This window comes from Sapajus apella, unplaced genomic scaffold, assembly GCF_009761245.1.
Source record: "Sapajus apella isolate SASKATOON/1434 unplaced genomic scaffold, GSC_monkey_1.0 scaffold6, whole genome shotgun sequence".
NCBI classification, from domain to species: domain Eukaryota; kingdom Metazoa; phylum Chordata; class Mammalia; order Primates; family Cebidae; genus Sapajus; species Sapajus apella.
The window spans coordinates 13855692-13861908 of NW_022436946.1; positions in this window are offsets into that span (position 1 = coordinate 13855692).

Here is a 6217-nt window from a genome sequence, read left to right on the forward strand (position 1 = left end):
AAGGGTTTTGGCAGCAATATTAACTCCCAAAATAACTATATGAGTCCCGAATATATCAAAAGTAGTGTGCCATTCCTTCTGAGCTTGAGAAAAATTTCTTTTCCTAAAGGTGATGACAATTTTCAGGGTTATAAGGAGAACATTTTCCATGTTATAAGGGCATTATTTGGAAATTAACACATCAGCATTGAGTCATATAAATATAATTCAAGTAGCAGCCATGAGCCCCTGGAGTCCGGTCAGTGCTGTCTTCCACTTGGAGACTGTGGTCTGTTAGCTGCCCTCCTTACAGTGCGGCCGCCAAGACTACTTGCTCAGAGCTCTGGATTTTTCCATGTATGTTTGTTTATGTCACTTTCACAAAATCAGCGTGGGTGTTTGAAGCAGTCAGATTTTCTAGAAGCTGTGTACTTGTCATAGATAGCCTGTGAGTGTTCTGTGAAGTTAGAGAAGGTTCACAGAGCTGCCTTTGGCCAAAGGGGTCTATTTCAACAGCTCTAAATTGCTCTCCCTGTCTGAGCTCATGTCTGGCTCAGAAGACAGATTGTGCCCTTTCTGTGGGGCTTTTGCTTCTTGCTTTTTTCTTTTTCTTTTATGAGGAATGGGAGGGTAGGAGCTCTGTCTTCTTTTTTCTGTATCTCTCAGAGATGTGTGTGAGACAGAAGCAGTATCATGACATTTCCCAATGAATTAATTACACAGATTTTTCTGGGTAACACAAAGTTCACACGGCCTCCAGCTGTTGCAGGTCTCATTGCATTTCCCAATGTATGTCCCAGTGTCCTAAGTGGGGTCATTTTTGTGGTTGGCTTTTGGTTTCACTAGTCTTTTCACAACTGTATGTATTTATTCCCATTGTGAGACATATCTACAATGCAACCTTAGAAATGTGTTCTTATTTTAGGAGCAAACCGGATTTCCGAACCCTATGGTTTTCTCTCTATCTGGTAGACATCTGAATGACCATTAATCTTGGGCAGGACAAAATTTTACATGAGGAAATGTAAAAGAACAGTGATTTTTTCCTGGAAGTCTTAAAAATATTACAGAACAAGGCTTTCCCACCGAGTGAAGCTCTTGGTCACTCCAGCCTGTGTCCACTTTGCTGTTGATAATGAAGGGGACTTTTACGGTAATAATGACAATAATAACATTTATAAGCATTAAACACAACCTCATTTATCTTCCTAATTGCAGTATGAAGTATTAGGTAGACCATAAAAACATGTGACTGTTTTTGACCAAAAAAAAGAGAGGCAACTTCAAAAGGTTCAACTAAATCATGGTGGAAGGTGAAGAGGGGGCAGGTGCTAGTGACCCACTCCATCTCCATACTGCAACTCAGAGAGTTACGTGACACACCGAAGGCCACATGCATTGTCCTATGACAGTGTGGTCCGAAAACTGGGCCTTGCTTCTGGTTCTGGAGCTTCTGTTCCCATGTAAGGCTCCCAACCACTATGCTGGTGTGATTGAGACCATCAGCATGGAGTTCCCAGGCTGTGGGACTTCCCATTTGAAAATGGCGACAGACCTGGGCACACTGGGATGAGTTGGTGAACCTGCCCATTTGCTGTCACCCCAAGGGACACCTGGTAACCGAGTTGCCATCCTCTTCCAGAGTTCCCCGTAGATCTGCTGCTTGCTGACTTGTCTTCTTCCACAAGGGCCTGGAGCTCCAGCCTTGCCCGGCTGCCTCCTCATTCCTCATGCATCCTTAATTTCTATTTTTATGGGGTAAGCCTTAAATCAGAGAGGCCTCCCTGTTACAGTGGAAGGAGAGCTGAACTAGAAATGAGAACCCAAGACCCAGCTCCACATTTTACTATCCATGGGATCTTGGTCAAGTAATGTACTAATGTCAAGTCCCGGTTTCCTTGGTCATAACATGGGGATAATAATTCCTACCCCATCTACTTGGCAGGGTCATTTTGAGGTGCCAATGACATCATGTATGTGAAAAACAAATGGAAAAAAGCAAACATAAAGAAATATGAAGTTATTTATCAGTTTGGAATAAACTTTCTGCATAATTAGATTGGAGATCTAAATCTAAATCTAAAGTTTCTAGCCTCAGAGTCGGGATTTGCCTTTTCACCTCTCAGGTCTTTTGTATCCGCCAGGTGCCCCAGCAGCTAATCCTGCCCCAGTGAAGCAGTCATGGTTGTTTAAGGAAAGCTCAGCTCTACATCCTGTCCTGATACAGCATCAAAGTCCCCCTTTATTATTACATGATAACAATAATGCCTAAATATCATTATTACTAACTTGGTCTAATTTTCTTTTCTTTTCTTTTCTTTTTTTTTTTGAGGTGGAGTCTTGCTCTTTCACCCAGGCTGGAATGGAGTGCAGCCGCATGATCTCGGCTCACCGCAACCCCTGCTTCCCTGATTCAAGTGATTCTCCTGCCTTAGCCTTCCAAGTAGCTGGGCTTACAGGCATGCACCACCACTCCCAGGTAATTTTTGCATTTTTAGTAGAGACAGGGTTTCACCATGCTACCCAGGCTGATCTCAAACATCTGTCCTCAGGTGATCCACCCACCTTGACCTTCCAGAGTGCTGAGATTACAGGTGTGAGCCACCATGCCTGGCTAACTTGGGCTAATTTCTTGGTTATATGATGATGCATTATCTCTTTTACACAAATGTGTTCCTTAAATATGGACCTTCCTCACAGAGATCTAGGAATTCTTCTGCTTGGATATTCCTCTTTTGTGCTTCCCCATCCTCTGCCATGCTGGTCTGTGTTATGGACTCTGAGACTTGCAGGCGGACTGGATCACACAGCATGGCCCGCTTCTCCCACCAGCTGTGGAGACTTCCCATTTAGTGAAGCCTCCCTGAAGATGAAGCATGCCGATTTTCCCCTTTCAGTGCTTGTATTACTACGGTAACAAAAATATTTTGATTGCTTTCTGTTTCCTTTATCTTTCAGTAGGCTCGGGGCCAATTACATAGTCAACACTATTTTCCTCATGTGCTGACCACTCTAGGGAGACCTTTGCCCTTTGCCCTTAGTTAGGGATTCAAGGTCCTGCGTATTTGGGCCTGTTGTAGCCTTTCAGCTGTTTATGATGACTTTTAGCTTCATCTTGTTGAGGGCTTCACCACCAGGTGAACACAATGGCCGGTTTTGCCCTTACTTGTGTTAAGGCAACTTCTTACACTTAGGTGTTGATTTCTTCCTTCTCACTGACAGTCCCATTTAGATGTTGATATGCTTTGGCTCTGTGTCTCCATCCAAATCTCACCTTGAATTGTAATCTCCATAATTCCCAAGTGACAAGGGCAGGACCAGGTGGAGGTAATTGAATCATGGGGGTGGTTTCCCCCAAGCTGTTCTCGTGATAATGAGTAAGTCTCATGAGATCTGATGGTTTTATAAGCATCTGGTGTTTCCCCTGTTTATGCTTCTCTTTCCAGCCATCTTGTGAAGAAGGTGCCTGCTTCCCCTTCTGCCGCGATTGTAAATTTCCTGAGGCCTCTCCAGCCATGAGGAACTGTGAGTCAATTAAACCTTTCATTTTACAAATTAAATTACCCAGGTCTTGGGTATGCCTTTATTAGCAGTGTGAGAACAGACTAACACAGATCCCCTCTCAAAGTCAGCTCTAAGTCCCCCATCCTCTGGGAAGCCTTTTTTGATTCAGACCAAGGCAAGACCTTTATCTTCTGTGAGGTCCTCATTGAATGTTTCCCTGCATGTCTTGTCTCCCAACCAGATAGCAGCTCTTGGAGGCAATGATTGTGTCCTGTTCTTAGCCTGCCATACATTTCCTGGTGTGTGCTTACTTCCTCAGTGCCATAGGCCCAAGGGCAGTCAAGCAATGCAATGCTTGCTTTATTCACTCAACAGTTATAATAGCATTTTATAAAAATCCTTCTCACAACACATTTATGAAATCATAGGTTTTTTTTTTTTGAGTAGAGACAGGGTTTCACCATGTTGCCCAGGCTGGTCTGAAACTCTGGGACTCGAGTGATCCTCCCACCTCGGCCTCCCAAACTGCTGGGATTACAGATTTTGAGCTACCACACTTGGCATTTAACATTACAAAAAATTTTTTTAAATTAATTGTAGATTTTTTTTTTTGAGACAGGGTGTCACCATGTTGGTCAGGCTGGGCTTGAACTCGTGACCTCAAGTGATCCACCTGTCTCAGCCTCTCAAAGTGCTGGGATTACAAGCATGAACCACCATGCCCAGCCAATTGTAGATATTTTTAACTAAGTTTCCTCACATACTTTTCCTCATCAGTGAGAACCTCGCTTTCACTCTCACTACTCTGGAAACGTCTCTAGCTTCTAAAATGTGTGGAAAATGTGAAAACATCAACATTAAGGAATAAAGCTTATAAAATGATTTACAGCCACCCCATCTGGTTTCCAGATATTAAATCATTTGTCCATGGGTTATTCATTCATTATTTCATTCAACAAACTTGTTAAGCACTGTGGTTTTAGGTGTTGAATTTAAAACAGCAAATGGATATTTTCAAGTTGCTCAAAGTGCAGTTGGAGAAACGTACATGTAAACCGTGATGAAGATACTGGGTAGGAAGTACCCTGATAGAGGGTGCTATGGTTGTCTAAAGGAGGACAGCCACATCAGACAGAGGTATTGTTATTTGAATTGGAAAAACCCAGAAAGGGTGGGTTGGGGCTGAACTTTCCCAGTGGAGGGAACTTTTGTTGGAAGGCTCGTAGGTGGGAAACAGCATTCGGGCTTTGGAGACCTGCAGGTGTTTAGAATGACTGGAGCCAAGACTGGGAGAATGCGGTGGCTGGCAGGAGGGAAGGTATGAAAGTGAATGAAGAGAACGCTATAGAGATTGGCCAGGTTCAGATTAACGTTCAGACTTAACGTTCTAAACAAAGGAGCTGGATTTTTTTGATGACATGGTTTGGCTCTGTGTCCTCACCTGAATCTCACTTTGAATTGTAATAATCCCCATGTGTTGTGGGAGGGACCCAGTGGGAGGTAGTTGAATCATGGTGGGGGCGGGTTCCCATGCTGTTCTCCTGATAGTGAATAAGTTTCACAATATCGGATGGTTTTCTAAAGGGAGTTCCCCCGCATACACTCTCTTATAAGATGTGCCTTTGTTCTTCTGTCGCCTTCCACAGTGATTGTGAGGCCTCCCCAGTCATGTGGAACTGTGAATGCATTAAACCTCTTTCCTTTATAAATTATGCAGTCTTCAGTATGTCTTTATTAGCAGCATAAGAATGGACTAATACGTATCTGAAAAGCCACACGGGGAATCATTAGACTGCAAAAAAGGTTAATCATGTTAGCATTTTAGAAAGACTCTGGCTGGCAGAATGGATTGTAGTGCAGTTGACTTTTGGACAACAGGGAGGCTGGGGTGGCAACCCCACACAGTCAAAAATCCACATATAACTTTTGACTCCCCAAAAGCTTAACTACTAAGAGTCTACTGTTAACTGGAAGCCTCACTGATAGCCCTCACAGAGGGCCTCTCTCTGCTGTCCAGCCTGGAGTGCAACAGTGTGATCAGAGCGTACTTCAGCCTCAAACTCCTGGGCTCAAGTGATCCTCCCACCTCAGCCTCCCAAGTAGCTAAATCTACAGGTATGCACCACCATGCCTGGCTGATTTTTAAATTTTTTTGTATAGAGGATCTTGCTATGTTGGTCAGACTGGTCTTGAACTCCTGGTCTCAAGCAATCCTCCTGCCTCAGACTCCCAAAGCATTAAGATTATAGTTGTGAACCAAATTATTTCTTGTGATGCTTTGATAAGATATTACAGTCCCCTTAGTGAACAAATTTTAATTACTTAAGACTAAAGACTCCCTAGCCCTTGAATCCCATTGAGTTTGGTTTAGGAAATGGCTCTTTCTCATTATCCCTTCTATAAATTGTGTAAGCCTCTGTCGGCAATCCTTCTCTTACATGTTATTCACATAATCGGAAAATGAATAGTTACAATTTTGAGATGTCAGAGTTCTTATAAGAAAAATAGGCATTATACTTATAGTCAACAATAGTATAGTATACACTTAAATATTTGTTAAGAGGCTTAGATTTCAAGTAAAGTGAGTCTTAATTTGGAAACTAAACTCTGGTGGAATTGGTGCTTGTTGTTAGTGGAATTATCATATTGCCCTTTTGTTTCTAGAGAAGATTGCATGATATACCCTGTCATTCTAGGAGGAAGAGAGCCTCTGCCTATAATGTTAACAGAAGAT